General features: G+C 40.1%; 1 protein-coding gene across 2 annotated transcripts in view; it reads left to right on the forward strand.

Moving 5' to 3' along the window:
- Positions 1–17,555, forward strand: part of HK2 (hexokinase 2) — a 93,701-nt gene that overhangs the window by 27,549 nt on the left and 48,597 nt on the right. The gene's annotated exons all lie outside the window — the stretch shown is intronic.

Genomic DNA, 17,555 nt, shown 5'->3' on the forward strand with positions numbered 1-17,555 from the left:
TAAGGTCATAAAGTTTAAAGCTGGAAAGAACTTTTCATTTTCGTCCACCTTGTAAACTGCTTCATCCCTGTCCTCCCTTAGCCCTAAAAAAAAATTACAGATGAAGAAACTTAAGCTCATAGAAGGAAGTTTAGTGAGCTTAACTCAAGCCAGGACATAGCAGAGCTGTCATTCTAACTTATAGGGGAGAATATGGGAGGCAGGGTTGCCTAATGGGTAGAGTATATATGTGATTGTTATTTTTTGAGGGAGTCAGAAAACCTAGGTTTGATTCCCATCTCAAGAAACTTTACTGAACAAATCACTTAACCTCTCTCTGCACAATTTTCCTAATGGAAATGTGGCGCCTAACCTCACTGGGTTGTTAGGAAAATTAAATAAAATGGAAAGTGCTCTTCAACTTTAAAGCACCAGTTAAGTTAAATAATTACATATTAAATAATTACTCTAACTTCTTTGTTCTTTCCATTGTCCTGTATTGCCTTGATCCTTTGTCTGCTTATCTCATGCTCTCTATCTGTCTCTTTCTGTCTTGGCTCTGTTTTTCTCTGCTTTTTCTGTCTCAGCTGGCATTTATTTATGTAGCACTTTAAGGTTTGCAAAGCACCTTATATACTTTAGCTGCCTCTGTCTCTGCCAACTCCCATCTGACCCACATTGTGCCTGCAAGCAAGGGAATAGCATTAGGGCCTTGGGCTTCAGCGGGGTGGGTTGGGTTGGAGTGAATCATCTCATTCCTAAGCCTGTCTTCTCTCCCCCACATCCCTCCCAATTCCAAACACTTTGCTTTCTCTGTAGGAAGGAAGGGAACAGAATTTCATGTAGAAATTTCAGGACTTTTCTCTCCTACTTCCTCCTCTTCAGAAACCTGGGAATTTAATGTAAGAACAGGTGGCACCCAAAGTTCCTTTTTATCAGTTTTGATTTGTACTTTTTAAATGGAGTGGGGCTTTTCTGAGGGAGTGTTATTTGCTCTTGGCTGCTGGGTTTATATCACCTGTTGGAAGGACAATGTCAAGAACACGCTGGAGACTCCCAAGTACTTCTAGTCTGATTGGGTTGGGGCGCAGCAGTGTCTCCTGGGGCAAGCCTCTCACTCTCTAAACCTCAAGTTTCTTCCCCTATAAAAGGGGAACTGATTCTTTTTTGTATTGTATATTGGCAAATAATATAGTATCTCCTTTGAGTGAGTGTTACATTTTCATGGGTTTGGAATATTTTTGCTGTTTTATTTGGGCCTTTTGTCCCTGAAAGTAGTGATTTTAAGACATTGTTTGTACCTAGAACTGTAGATACAAAGGTATTTGAGAAAGCTTGTATTCTAATGGAATCATATACACACAAATAATAATTATAATAATAGCTAGCTGTTGTTAAGGTTTGCAAAGTGACTTAAATATGTTATCTGATTTGATCTTCCCTGCTACTTTGTAAGATATAGGTACTCTTATTATCCTTATCCTACAAATAAGGAAACTGAGGTAGACAAGTTAAATGACTTGCCCAGGGTCACATGGAGAGTATTTGAGGGAGGGTTTGAATTCAGTTCTTCTTGACTCCAGTGTTTGTATTCTATCCACTCTGCATTGAAGAAAACATAAAGAGCACCCTAAGGTCATTTGAGGAGGGAGAGGAGGTCAGTGTCAGGTGGATCAATGCAGGAAGACTTCATGGGGAAGGTGGCACCTAATCTGGGTCTTGAAAGAAAAAAAGAATTTCAACAGGCAAAAGAGGAAAAGAGTATATTTTAGGCATGAGGGATAAATTGTCCAAATGTAGAAAAGTGGGAGATTAATGATAAAGTCATAGTTTGAGAGCTGGAATGGATCTTAGAGGTCATCTAGCCAAATCTCATTTTACAGATGACAAAACTGAGGCATAGAAGACAGGTTAAAGTGAGCTCTCGAACTCATGACATGATCGTTCCAAGAAGAGAGGTTAAATAGGCAGGATTAAAATGGAATCTATTTTAGCTAGACCATAGCAATTAGAGTGAAAGGAGGAATAGTATTAAATTAAATAGGCCTGAAAGATTAGGCTTGAGGGGCAGCTAAGTGGCCCAGTGGATAAAGTACCAGCCCTGGATTCAGGAGGACCTGAGTTCAAATCTGGCTTCAGACACTTAACACTTACTAGCTGTGTGACCCTGGACAAGTCACTTAACCCTCATTGCCCTGCAAAAAAAAAAAAGAAAAAGAGAGGAAAAAAAATTAGGCTTGAGGCAGATTCTGGAGGGCTTCGTAATTCCAGATGGAGAAGGCATTGGAAAACACCAAAGACTTATGAGTAGTAGAGTGACATGGCCAGACCTTTTTTTTTTTTTTCCCTTGTGGAAGATTGGTTAGAGAAAGGAAAGACGAGAATCAAGGCTAATTATAATAAGCTAAGTAATGTAGAGGATGATAACCTGAATTTGGATGGTAGTGGCAATGGTGAGGGATGGATAAGAGATACGGGATTTGGCAGGAAGTATAAAAAGAGTAAGGGGAGAGGAAGAGGCAGATGATAACATATATATGATATTTCTGGTGGAAATCATCTAGATGGAGAGATTTTGTTCGGTTTCACAGAAAGGTGAGAACAGAGGGAAAATTCTGTCAGAAGTTGCAGGTATTGAGGATCATAAAATGTAGAGATGGAAAGGATCTTAGAGGTCATCTAGTCCAACTCATTTTATAGATGAGGAAATGAAGGCTTCTTAGAGAGATTAAAGGATTTGCCCATATTAACCTAGCTAGTATCAGAGACAGGATTTGAACCCAAGTCCAGCATTCTGCCCACCATGTTCCTTCTTAGCTCCCAGAAGTAAAATTTGCTTGTGCCAGACTTTCTTTAAAAAATTTTTTATTGATATATTTTGTTTTTGCATAACATTCTTTCTTCCTTCCCAGCAACTGATAACCTTGCCACAAAAAAAAGAAGGAAAAAGCTTTCTTCACAAAAGCATTCATTAAAACCAACACATCAACTATTTCTGACAATATATGAAACAGTGTACACAATAGGTTCTCAGCTCCCCCCCCCAAAAAAAAAAAAGGAGAGGGAGATGATTTTTTGGCTATTCTTGTTCATTATTATAATAAAGTTGTTTTCTTGGTTTTAAAAAAAAAAGTCATTCTTTCTGTTTGCTTTGTTGTTTTTCGGTCATGTCCAACTCTTTGTCATCCCGTTTGAGGTTTTCTTTTCAAAGATACTGGAGTGGTTTCCCATTTTCTTCTCTAGCTCTTTTACAGATGGGGAAACTGAGGCAAACAGGTTAAGTGATTTTTTTTTTTTTTTACCCTAGGATCACACAGCTGGTAAATATCGAGCTGATTTTTTTTTGGGGGGTGAGGCAATTGGGGTTAAGTGACTTGCCCAGGGTCACACAGCTAGTATGTGTCAAGGGTCTGAGGCCAGATTCGAACCCAGGTCCTCCTGAATACAAGGCCGGTGCTCTATCCACTGTGCCACCAGCTGCCCCTGGAGCTGATTTTGATTTGAGGCCTGGCACTCTAACCACTGTGCCACCTACCTGCCCCCAGCTGTTTACATTGTTTGTAATTACTGTGTTTTCCCAGTTCTACTTACTTTATTCTGTATCAGTTCATATAAGTCTTCTGCATCTTTGTATTTTTCATATTGTTCCCAAAGGCACAATAGTATTCAACTATTTTATATTAATATTAATCTAAAATTTTAAAAATTTATTTTAAAATTAATACTGATATCTAAGAATCTCTTTTAATTATTCTATTCATTTGCCACAATTTGTTTAGCTGTTCCCCAAATCAATGGGCATCTTACTTTGTTCCCAGCTTCTTGTTAGCACAAAAAGGGCTGCTGTTAATATTTTGGTATATCTTTAGGTCAAAGGATCCAAATACTTGGACATTTAGAGCTGTCTTTTTTTTTTTTTTTTTTGGAAAGCATAAACCATATTGTTTTCCAGAATGGTTAAATGCCCCACAGTGGTTAAAGCCCCACAAAGCATAGTACTGTGCATTTTCTGCTGTTTTTTGGACATTGATTATTTCCATATTTTGTCACCTTTGCCAGTTTTCTGGGCGTGGTGCAGTACTTTCCAAATGACCTCATCTTTCCAAATCTTAGGCTTTTCAGATAGGCCCTGTAGGAAGTAGTCCTAACTTCATTGAAATTTGCATCTCAAGATTGTATGGCTTTCTGGTTCCACCTTCTGTTACTTGGGGTGTTGGTCCTAAAGGAACAACAGATAACAAATAATCCTAAACTGTCAGTTCGTCCTTTGCATGTGTGGGGTCTGTGCCAACTGTGGAAATCTGTTTCCTGAGACTAGTAAAGTCTTTCCTCAAACTAGAGGATGGTGGAGGTGGTGTTTGTGGCAGTGCCAAAGGTCTCTGTATGGGGAGCTCACCATTTCAGCCTGTCACTTTTTCAGAACAGTTGTAATTATTAGAAAGTTTTTCCTTGTAGTCTAATTATCTTTTCCCCTAAGGTTAGATTTAAATAAAGACTTATGTCACTTCCTGTGTACTACTTTCCCCTACAAAGAAGCCTTCAATTTGTAGCTCTCTGAGCTCCAGTGGTGGTTATAGACCCTTTGGTGAGACTTCCTGACATCTGGGTCCCATGTTTCAGAACCCTGGGGGGTGGGGGGGGGAGGGAGACTTGACAAGCTGGAGAGTGTTCAGAGGACCAGGATATCGAAGGAACTGGAAACTGTGCTAGGGGGATTTCAGTTGGAAGGATAGAAATTATTTTTTTTTAATAACTTTGTATTGCAGTCTTTTGTTTTCATATTCACCCACATTTCCCAATGTATCTCTTCCATTCTCAGTTAACCCTCCCCCCTTTTTAAAAAATTGACTTTTGGGGGAGGGCAGTAAGGGTTAAGTGACTTGCCTAGGGTAACACAGCTAATGTCAAGTGTCTGAGGCTGGATTTGAACTCAGGTCCTCCTGAATCCAGGGCTGGTGCTTTATCTATTGAGTCACCTAGCTTCCCCCTCAGTTAACCCTTAAAAGAAAGAAAAAGAATGAGCAAAGTTCAGCAAAACTAATCAAGATATTGAAAAAGGTTGACATCATATGCTGTGTTCCAACTTGAATGTCTCCTGCCTCTGAGAGAAGCCTGTGGAGGTTCCTTTTTGTATTTTTTGCTTTGGTCATTTTAACTTTCATAGCATAGCATTAAGTTCCCTTTGTTTTGTGGTGGGTGGTGGTGGTTCTCCCCATTTACATTATTGTAGCATCAGTTCATATCATCCTAATTTTCACCATTTTTTTATGGCACAGTAATTCATATAGCACTATTTGTTGAGCTGTTCCTTTGGTTGATTTTTTTTTTAACCTATTGGTTCCCAGTTGTTTGTTGTGATAAATATTTTTGTATTCATTTTTGTCATTTATTTCTTACTAATGTAATCTCTGGGTCAAAGGTTAAGGACATTTTAGTGTCACTGTCAGGAAAAAAAAAAGTTCCAGCAATTAGCTGTCTCCCGATGAAAACAGATTACCTTAGTAGAGAGCTGAATTTGGATGACTGCTCGAGAGGGCTGTGTGGAGAGGATTCATTCTCAGGGATACCTCCAGACTAGATGATAGTGTAGATAATAGTATTAGAAGGATGACTGGATTTAGAGTTAGAGGTTCAGGGTTCAAATTTGAGGCCTGTCATTTACTTCCCCAGGGGCCAGTCACTTAACCTCTCTGGCCTTCAGTTTCCTGATTATACAAATGCTTGGGATGAGGGCTAGTAGAGATGATAAAGTTTAAATTGGTCACTATCCCTGATTATTAGAATTGAGCATCCACTCTGGCTTTGCAGTAAGAGAAAAAAAAGAATGAATAGCCTTTATTTTGTAGAAATGTATTTTTCTAACATGCAAAAAAGGTAGAAAAGGTCAGTAAATCAGGGAAAATTTAACATAGCTTCAAAATTGTTTATTCCAGAAATTGGAACACACATTGTTTTAGCAACCAGGCTTGGTACAAGATGATGGTGAAGATCCCCAGATCCCCCTTAATCATATCCCTCTTTCAGATGCCCAGGGCTCATCTGCACCCACCATGATGCAGTTAAGCACACCCTCCTATCTTCATAGTGTAGCAGTTCTCAAAGCAAAGGAATTCAATTTTTACCATCACCTTGCTCCCTCCCCTCACCCCCCAATGGGGAGCCGTCTTATCTTTTTTCCCCATCTTTGCTGCACCACCCCCCTTCCATGTTACCCCGCTGCTTGGTATCCCTCCCTTTGTCCTGCTGTTATGAAGATGTAAACTTCTGTAAAGACTGGAACCCTTTGGGTTCCACATAAGCCCGGTGACATTGTGATTGCCTTCTGACGTGGCCCAGCTGACTTATGGTTTCCGGTTCTCTGAGACCCATCAGCTATCTTTCCAGAAAGATAAGTGAGCTTACTTAGATCCTTCTCATTTTAAAAATCTCTCTTCCTTTTAATGAAGATGAAACACACCTAATCTGGAAAGGACTTTCCCTTACAGTAGATGTCCAGAAGGACCTGGTGATGGCAGAAATCTATGGAGGGAAGTCAAACTATGCCTTTATTACTCTGTGCTCCATAGTACTGTGCCCTCCCCCCACCCTCCAATACAAATTCACACTTAGTTCTGTCACCTCCAAGCCTTTTCTCACACTGTTCCTTGTTCTTTTCATTTCTTTCTTCCTCTTCTTCAGACTTGTTCAGTTATTTCCTGGTCTTTAATTCAAGCCCGACTCAAATGCCACTTTCTCTTTGAAGCCTTCCTGGGTCCCCGCTTCATCTCTTTGTCCAGTCATTACAGATCTTACTCTTTGAATTTTCCTTTTTGGACCTCTCCAATGAAACCCCCTATTTAATATTGTATGTACATGCCTTATAGACTATTTAATATTGTATGTACATGCCTTATAGACTATGAGCAAGGACACCCTTTCTTATCTGAACTTTGTGTGGCACCCAGCACAGAACTATGCACACAGTAGGTGCTTAGTAAATGTTAAGAGAATGAATGAATAGGAAGGAAGAGGCAGTAGGTTGGGGCCTGTAAGGGTAAGGAAGTTTAAGAATGGTGACTGTGGAACAGACAAGACCTTTTGAAGTAGCTTAGGCAGACTCACGGCTAAAATTGGCAACAACTTGCCATGTCCCTAGTACAGGGTGTTGGGAGCTAGGATTGGAGATCACCTACCAGGTGAGATCATTTTTACTTGAGATCTGTAAATATTCATTAAAACTCACTATGCACACTGGAGTTGGAGTCCCTTAGGCAAAAACCACTTCCCAACTGTGAATTCTAGAAGGCCTAGCTAATTATTGGTATGCACTGCCTGTTCAGTTAGAGTAATGACTAATAATGAAGGAAATGGAAGGGTCTATAAATGGAAAATACTTTAGGGACTTTATGTCTGTTTTGGTTGTTGTGGGGAAATGAATCTGCTTAGAAAAAAAGTAGCCATTGATCTATAGAGATGGTTTAGAGCCCGTAACTTCCAAGATCTGCACTTCCATGAGTATGTGTACTCCCAGCACCAATGCAGATCAGCATGGTTTACACCATCTATTACTAGATGGGGAACGGGGATTTGGAATGAGGAAGAACTGGGTTGGAGGCCTTTTAACTATCAATATGACTTTGAATGGGTCACTTGAACCTTGGATCAGCCTCTCATGTAAGATGGGGATAATATCCATAGCACTTTACCTCACAGGTTTGATGTGAAAGATCAAATGAGACAATGCATATAAACAAGGGACTGTATAAATGCTTGGTGTCGTCATCATTGTTAACATTGCTATCCTGTGATCCCGTGAAAAAGTAGCTTCATGGTAGCCTGCCTTCTTCCTCCACCAAGATGGCAGAGGTAACAATCTGTTGAATTTAGAGTAGGGTGACCCTGAAAGCCTGCTGTGCCACTCATTTAGCATTTATCATATAGTCTCGCATTGTTCTGTTTATATGTTTGCAGCCCTTTTGATACTACAGGATGATGGATTTTTAAAATTATAGCAAATTTCAGGGATCATCTTCTAAGGGATGTGGTGATCTGTCTGATAGAATGGAATGTTCCATTGGATGTGAAGAAGACCTGGGTTCACATGTCACTTCTGGAACTTCCTTGGATGTTTGACCATGGGCAAATTACTTCATTTCTTTGAGGCTTAATTTCCCCCTCATAAAAGTGGTGATAATAAATGCCAAGCATTTTTATAATGATTAATATCAAAGGGAGGATTATGTATGCCAACAAAAGCAGGTTCTTGATGTATTGTAGTATGTTATCTCCCTAACTAGATTGAAGGGGAGGAGGGTACTTTCTTATCTAGGGTTGTGAGGAATAATTAGGCTAATGATTTTGGATTGAGAATTAAAAATAATGATGAGAGCTAACATTTATATGGCACTTTCCTGTTAACAAAATATTTTTATATGTATTATCCCAGTATGGTTCTCACAGCAACCCAGTCAGGTGTGATTATTGTTACCATTTTACAGATGAGAAAACTGGTACATGGAAGTTGAATGACTTGCCCCAGGATCACAGAGCTAAGTGGGCGAGATGAACCGAGTCCTTTCTGATGTCAAGTTCAGTATTGAGTCCATAGCTTCATGGCTTCCTGGGTGGGAGTAGAGGGAGACAGTGAAAATAAGGTGTAAAGTAAGGTTTGGCCCCTGCTTTCAAGAGTTTTTCTGGTCACTGTGAAAGCAAGGCTTAGATAAATAAAACTCAGAATCAAACAGGATGGTTCAGTGCAAGTAATAGATGATAAAGGGAAACTGGATTGATACTAGGTACATATGGTCTGTTGTGGTCAGGGAAGCAATAAAATAGGTAATTGAAGAATGGACTTATCTTGGCTGCTACCCTTTAATTATACCAACAAACTCAATACTGTTGCTAAGGTTATCCATCAGGAGTTAGCTCCAATGTGTAACATAATTGTCAAACCAGGAATGAATTGACAAATAGCCACTTCTATTAAGAAACAACCTGTTATGAGAGATTAACACATTCTGGTCCACAGACCAAATAAAGTAAAAGCTGCTATATCCTGTATTATATCAGTCAGAATGACAATTAATGGTTATAAAGATAACCCTACAAGGAAGAGATATTTATTTCAGTAGTGTATTGGTGTTGTGTATTTTATTATATAAGGTTATCCCAAAGATGGCTCTATAAAATAGACTTCATGAACAAGCCTGTATTTCTCTTTTTTTAAATTGGGGGCCCTGTGTATAGTATAGATGATATAGTGGTAAATGAAACAATAAAATATTTAATTGGGAAATGTCTTTATCTGGGTCATGGTGTGTTAGCTTGTGAGATATGTTAATGTTGCTAGGATCATACCAGTAGTTAGAATGGGAATATAAATAAATAGATCCCACCACACCGTATTTGAAGATATGGTTATTTTGTTATGGAAGCTTCTCTTCTCATTTTTAGATCATAATCTCTCCATGTGTTATTGTAAACTTCTGTGGACAAAGAAGGTTCATCGCTTGGTGGTCTTCTCTTTTGGTGATGGGCCTCTGCACTTAGCCCATTTTGTCTGTGTAAACACCTATGAGAAGCTTTTTCTAGCCTGATGCTGAGAGTGGGGATTACTTCCACACCACAGAAAGGTTTTGGTGGGGGCCTTTAGCAGGCACACATCTCCATAGCTGCAGGAGTTGGCTGTATTTTGTTGTTTAAGTTATATGAAAGAGATACTTAATATTCTGCACTTAGTAGGAACATAAAACCCAGTGTTTTGCAGTAAGAGCTAGAAGTGATCTTTGAGATCATCTAATCCAAATCCCTCATTCCACAAATTAGGAGAATGAGTGCAGGAAAGAATAAAAGATTTCCCCCAAAACACAGGTAGTAAATTGCTGGTCTTTGGCCTTTGTGGTAAATTGAATTATACCACACTGCCTTCTATCAATGTATTGCCCTCACAGAGGAGTTGGAACCCTGTGTGCCTCCAAAGTGAAGTTGGTATTGTGCTGAATAGAGTGGCTAGGCATCTTAAAGTTAAGAGTGTTTAGGGGCAGCTAGGTGGCAAAGTGGATAAAGCACTGGCCCTGGAATCAGGAGTACCTGAGTTCAAATCCAGCCTCAGACACTTGACACTTACTAGCTGTGTGACCCTGGGCGAATCACTTGCCCTGAAAAAAGGGGAAAAAGTTTGAGTGTTTATTTAGAAAATTGTCCTGCATGATACTTTTTATATGTAGAATATTTCTCTATTCCATAAAGCATAAAGGATTCCATTGCATAAAGGATTTTAAAAGACTCATTATTTGGCTAATAGTTGAGTGGTAATAATGTATAAAGGCTAGATTGATTCCTGCAATAAATACCATAAATATGTTTCATGATGAATTTAAAGCTACCATTTCCCATCAGAACATCTTTAGGAGAGAAAAATAGAACAGGAATTATTGTTCTTATTTTCAAATGGAAGAGACTGAGGCCTTGCAAACACTGGCCAAGACAGAGCCAACCCATTCCCCTCTTTCTTTGTAGGTTGGTTTCCCCACTCCCAACTCCAAATTATATCTCCTGGGTCTTCTTTCTACACTGACAAAGTCCCTGAGGGATTTTTCCACACCTACTTTGCTTTCCTTTAACTCAGTCGGAAACCTAAAAAGGGCCTCAGAAGTGACTTTGGAACAATGGATGAGGCAGGAATAACCATCTTCCGTTGGGCAAGGCAAGGTGTAGTAGCTGTTTTATAACACGTTAGGGAGTATCTGTAACACACCCTAAATTTAAAGGCCTCACTATGGAGCCATAGTCTGTAAAACTGGAAACACTTGGGTTGGTGGTTCTTGTCCTTCATTCTGGAAGAGGACCCAAATGACATCACTATGTTGGGGTCAAGGTACAGTGTCTTGACTGGCTGAGTGGACTGATAGGAGCTTGGAAGGCTAGACCACAAGTTGGGTACACATACCCAAATACACGTGAACATTTGGAGCAGAGTTGTCTTTAAATTTGTTTATCTCACCTCTTTTTGAGCTACTATAATTCTGCTTTGTTCATAAGTGCCTTCTTTGATGTGGGCACTTTATGCTGGGTGGTTTTGTGCTGGTGTCTCCCGTGTCTCACAAAAGTTCTTCAGAGAGACCTTGAAGAGTGTCCTTGAAACACTTAGTTGGCAGGTTGAAGAGCAAAATTCCATTCAGTTCATTCAATAAGCATTTATTTATTTATTTGGTTGTTTGTTTATTTATTAAATGTCTCCTTTGTGCTAAGCTACGGGTTACAAAGACAAAAATGAAACCGTCTCTGCTCTCAAGGAGCTGACATTCTTCTAAATCACTGTAGCATTGAGTCCAGCCTTGGGTAAATTACTTTCTCTCTCTGGGGCTCCTGGAAGATGATATGGGGACTGGAAGACTGCTAAGATCTCCTTAGCTCACAACATTGCTCGATGCTTAATGTTGGTGGTCTGTTTTTAATGAATTAGACAGGGCCTGATGATGATGCAAATGGACCCTGTTAGGAAATTCTTCTAAGGAAGAAACCGTTGGTTCTCAACATTGTTCTAAGGCCCCTTCCAGCTTTGTCATTCCATGTTTTATATTGGCAGTCTATTTTAAATTAACTAGTAAGGGCCTAGGGTAGCTGGGTGGTGAAGTGGATAGAGTGCTGGGCCTGGAGTAAGGAATACTTATATTCTTGACTTCAGATCTGGTGTCAGACACTTAACTAGCTGTGTGACACTGAGCAAGTTGCTTGACCCTGTTTGCCTCAGTTTCCCAATCTGTAAAATGAGCTGGAGAAGGAAATGGCAAACCACTCCAGTATCTTTGCCAAGAAAACCCCAAATGGGGTAACGAGGAGTTGGACATGACTGGAAAACCACAGCAAGCACCTATTGATGTAAAATGAACCCTTTTAAAAAATTATTCTAAAAAAGAAACCCGTTAGAATTTTTAAGCATCATAAGTTAAACAAGGCTGGTTTCTTCCTAGTTTGGGTTGTGAATCTTTGAATTACTTTGTATCAAATTACCTTCCATATTATGTTACTATTTAGAGCCATAAAATGCCATTTGAATATTTTCTAGGCATGTGAACTCCCAGGAGTATGGGGAAACAAACTACTTTATCTCTTCTGACCTTGTGTTTCTGATAAAGGTGGATACTGAAAATGGGAAGAAAGGCAAATCATGGTAGCAAATAGAGTAGATAATCTCTCCCCAGTGATAAATTCTGTTTCTCAAATCCAAGTGTGAGGGGAGGAGGGGAGCTTTAGTACTTATGGCTGAAATTCATCCTTTCTGCCTGGTTCCCTGATCTTTTTGAATACTTGTTTGCCTTCTGATAGGTTATAGAGCTGGTGTCTCCTGTAAATTGCCTCTCTTCAAGATAGATAGAAGGAAACATAGCAGAAACAATGATGAGATCTTCTCAAGGCAGCACAATGGAGTAGAGCATGCCTTGAATTTGGAGACCAGTGCACTGGGATCATATCTTAGCTCCAGCACTTTCAGCTTGAGCAGCTGACCTGTGGCAAATCAAGGTCCTTGATTTCCAACTGCCTCCTGGACATTCTCATCCAGATGTTCCACCAACACTTTGTACTCAATAGGTTTAAAAGAAAACTCACTCAGTTTCCCTCCAAACCTGTCGTTTCTAACTTTCAAATTGAAATGGCTCTGCCAATATTCTCCCATACATTCATATTTTAAACCTTGGATACATTTTTTGGGGGGTTGGGGCAATGGGGGGTTAAGTGACTTGCCCAAGGTCACACAGCTAGTAAGTGTCAAGTGTCTCAGTCCGGATTTGAACTCAGGTCCTCCTGAATCCAGGGCTGGTGCTTTATCTACTGCGCCACTTAGCTGTCCCCCCCCCCCCCCACATACATTTTTTTTGTTTTGTTTTGTTTTGCAGGGCAATGGGGGTTAAGTGACTTGCCCAGGGTCACACACCTAGTAAGTGTCAAGTGTCTGAGGCCGGATTTGAACTCAGGTACTCCAGAGTACTCCAGGGCCGGTGCTTTATCCACTGCGCCACCTAGCCGCCCCTTGGATACATTTTTAAACTGACCTATGTTAAATTATTCACTTAGACTTGTCTCCCCTTCCTGGAATTGGTTCTCTCTTCATTTCTGCCTGAGAATCCTCAGCTCCCTTCTGGCTTCTATTCAGATGCCTCTTTCTGATCAGATAACACTCTCCTCCCCCTTCCGCCATACTGATTGTAATGTACTGATTTGTGTACTTGTGGCATCTCTTCCTCACGTTTAGAACATAGGTACTTTGAAGGAAGGGGTTGTTTTGTTTTTGTCTTCATATAAGCAGGATGGAGTGCCTTGCACTTTGTAGATGCTTAATGTTGGTTGAACTGAATTAGCAAATTCTGTCAGTATAACCTGCAATGTATCTTAGATTTGTCCTCTTCTTCCAGACCTACTCTTTCTCTATTTCTTTACTTTCACTTAGAAGATAGCTATAATGCAGCATAATTAACATGGTTAAGTTTGATGTGTTTGTTAATTTGACTGAAGGATTTTTTTCTTTCTTCTTTCATTCTAAGGGCTGGCTTCTTGGATGGCAGAATTGGCTAATGAGGGTGATGCAAAAAGATATTACTGTAAATATTGATATAAAACAAATAAAGCAGAGATAATACTTGGATTATCTTTGCAAACTTTAAGGGCCTCCTAACTTTTTGCAGCCACTTGGAGGATTATCTTTCCATTAGAGAGCTGGGCTGGCCACTGCCCTGCCCAAACACACCTTAACTCAGGAGAGATTTATTGGGTTTTGTGTTCTCCCTTGCACCTTCTAAAGTGTCTGGCTCACAGTAGAGCTTTGAGCTAAAAGTTGAAGTGTCCAGGCCTTGTTCAGGTTTTCTTCTTTCACTTTTCCCCCTTGACCCTTGCCCATCCCTTCCAGATGGTAGCATTCCTGATTGGAATTTCAAACGTGGCCACCTGTTGTATTATTGGTCTCAGTTACACTTTTTTATTATATTTACCTTTACAAAAAAAAAGCTGCAGATTCTTCATTTTGCTTCCGGCCTGGATGACATCATCCCCTAAGCTGTTTCTGCTTTTAATGGTTTCTTCATCTTTTCCTCCAGGGCCAAACAGAACAAATCTTTTTCCTTTTCTACGTGACAGACCTTCAGATATTTGTAGAGGGATGCCAGGTTGTCCTTAAATTTCTGCAGGCTAAGCGTCCTCAGTTCTTCAACGCATCCTCATGGCCTTCACCTGAGGTGCTTCCCTGTCTGCCTCAGTGTTCTCTAGCCTTTTCAGTAAATGTGCCCAGAACCGAACACAGTACTTTAGACTCATCTCTCTCTAGACCTTGGATCCTATGCTCCCCTTACTGCAGCCAAAGCTTACATTAACTTTCTGGGCTGGGATGCCATACTGTTGTTGCCTCATGTAGGTCTTACAGTCCACACCTCCCCCCAGATATACTGCTGTCAAGGTATCTTGGAGGCAGTTAGGTGGTTTGGTGGATAGCATTGGGACTGGAGTCAGAAGACTTGAGTTCAGATATGACTTCAGACACAGCTGTGTTATCCTGGGAAAAGAATTTCGTCTCTGCCTGCCTCAGTTTCCTCATCTGTAGAATGGGGATAATAATAGCACCCATCTTGCAGGATTGTTGTGAGGATCAAATGAGATAAAATTTCTAAAACAATGAGCACATAGTAGGTGCCATATAAATAAATACCTTTTCTGTTCTTCCCCTATCTTGCATAATAATAGCTAACTACTAATATGTATATAGCTCTTACTATGTGCCAGACATGGTGATAAGTGCCTGCTACAATTATTATTCCCATTTTACAGATGAGGAATCTGAAGAAAACGATGGTTAAGTGACTTGCTCAGGGCCGCACGGCTAGTCTGAGGCTGGATTTGAATTCAGGTCTCCCAGTGCTCTGTTCACTGCACCACCTAGCTGTCTTTTTCAAAGTGGCCCCTTCCTGTCCTTTCTTTTCCTTTTTTTTTTTTTGGGGCAGGATGGTGAGGGTTAAGTGACTTGCCCAGGGTCACACAGCTAGTGTCAAGTGTCCGAAGACATATTTGAACTCAGGTCCTCCTGAATCCAGGGCCAGTACTTTATCCACTGCGCCACCTAGCTGTCCCTACAAAGTGGCTTTTTCAAGCTTCAAGCCAGTATAAATAAGACTCAGTATTTTAGGCCAGGTGTCAAACATTACTTAGTGTGACTTGAACCAGATGCCTAGTTGCCCTTTGTGAAGCAGCTTTTTCAAACTTCAAGCCAGTATAAATAAGACCCAGTATTTTAGGCCAGGTGTCAAACACTACTTAGTGTGGCATGAACCAGATTTAAATTTAATTGGGGTATATTTAACAAAATAAATAAAAATACAGTAGAACACAGATAATATTAATAGGTGGTTTTCCTAAATTAATATGGAGCCACAGGGATCTCTTATGTAATGTTTTAGTGGCCCCATTTCTTTTAGAGTTTGACAATACCATTCTAAGCCATCAAAATTTGGGGGGGATCCTGACTATTGCCTAATGTGTTGATTGTATCTCCCAGCTTTTGTGCCACCTGTACATGCATAATATGTCTGCCTTTATCTTCCACCTGGACATTGAACTCCTAATGAGTCTTTGAGAGTCTGCCTAAGTAATCAATTCCAAATCCATCTAATTTATTGTCTTCCAGCACACATCTCTCCATCTTGTTCCACAAGAATAGCATAACTGACTGCCAATTTTTTTTTATAAAATATAGATAAACAATACAGAGAAGTCCCCCACAATTGTAGTTTTATAAGCCCATCTAGAAAGGAAACGGTCTGGCACAAATTGTTTTTAGATGAAGCTACTCTGATTCTTTTAGATAGCCATTAGCACTGGGTGTTGTAGAATTTCTTTAGCAGCTGAAATTTAGCTCACTGGCCTGTGGTGTAAAGACTCCACTTTCTTCTTCTTTCTTGGTGAAAATTAGGACAATTTGCCTTTTCCTCTCATACCTCCTCCATTCCCCAGAACTTTTTAAAGGTCAAAGATAGGAATTCAGAAATTTCATTTCATTAGGGTTTTTGTCGTTGTTTTTTTTTTTGTTTTGTTTTCTTTTTTGCTGGGCAATGAGGGTTAAGTGACTTGCCCATGGTCACACAGCTAGTGTCAAGTGTTTGAGGCCACATCTGAACTCAGGTTCTGAATTCAGGGCTGGTGCTTTATCCACTACACCACCTAAAACCCCCCCCCCCCCCCCCCCCAATTACTTCTTTCAGAATACAGTTCATCTAGGCCAGGTGACTCGAACTCATCAAAGGCAGCCAGATATTTCTCTACTTTTCTTGAACGGCAGTTCTGTTAGTCATTTTTATTCTGCTCCTTTTCATTTCAAAGATCACTCCTTGGCTGAAAGCACAGAAGCAGTAGAAGAGTGCATCAACTCTTGTTTGTCTTTTCTCTATTGCACATAATCATCATTCCATCCACTGGGAGGGGTGGCTATATTTTTGTCTTTCTCTTCTCTCCTCCCTCTTCGATCTTATTCCTTTTGAGTTAGGGAAACATTTACAGACTATGTTCCAGTTCCAGTCATGTGGCTCATCCCATATGTCTGTCTCAGTGATACCTGTTTGGTTAAAGTCACCTTTTTGAATTACGATTTGATTTCATCTTGCTTGCTACCCATACATACACAATACACTTATGTACAGACATCTGAAGGTGAGGGTTTTATTACTGACTTCTTTCTTGGATTTTATCTCTTGTGAACCTCTGGATGTTTCCTACATTCTTCATCCTATAATCTTGCCGCTTTCTGTGGTATCATATGCCCAGGTAATTTTCTCCTTCCTCCTTCCTTTTTAGTTTATAGCTTTTCTGATTAGATTTACAAGACTCTGGGCAAATAAACTCTAAGCAGCCTTTGTTAAGTGCTCCTGTATTTTATTTAAGTCATGGTCCAAAAATCCAAATCCTGTTCTTGGACATCATCTTCTTAATCAGCTCTAATAGGTCCTCTCCAGCCCCCAAATTCTATTATTCCATATGATAGTAAGAGAAACCATGGGCTCCACAGAAAAGATATGAAAGCAGGATAAGCTTAGAGGAGATGATTTGGAGGGACAGACGCCTCCATCTCTTATTTGGCCTGGTTCCCTGCCTTCCTGCCTCTATCTCCTCCCTACCCTACCCCATGCCACCTGCCAGTTGTAAGTTCCAGAAGAGTCTGGTTGGTTCTCTGTTGACCTATGTGCTTCCTCTATATCTTTTCCTCTTATTACTTGGACAAATGGTGTGAGTACCATATGTTGCTGGCTCATGATATAAGGATTCCCAGAAGTGGTGTACTCACTTCTTACTAACTTTAGCCCTAGCAGATTTCTTAAAGAAAAAAAAAAATCCCAACCTGTAGCTATGAAGTAGTATACTTCTTGTACACATTTTGCATTTGTCTTAGCTGGCCCATTCTGCTGGGAAGGGGAAGAATGCTCATTTCTGACTTGTTTGTCCTTTGTTCCTGAAGAAGACCAGGACATCAGGGTGATGACCCGACTTGCAATGAATTGGATTTAAGTGATCATTTCTGAGTAATATTCTCGAGACCTCATTAATTGGGGGCTTACCTGTTGTTA

Source organism: Dromiciops gliroides, chromosome 2, assembly GCF_019393635.1.
Source record: "Dromiciops gliroides isolate mDroGli1 chromosome 2, mDroGli1.pri, whole genome shotgun sequence".
Classification (NCBI taxonomy): domain Eukaryota; kingdom Metazoa; phylum Chordata; class Mammalia; order Microbiotheria; family Microbiotheriidae; genus Dromiciops; species Dromiciops gliroides.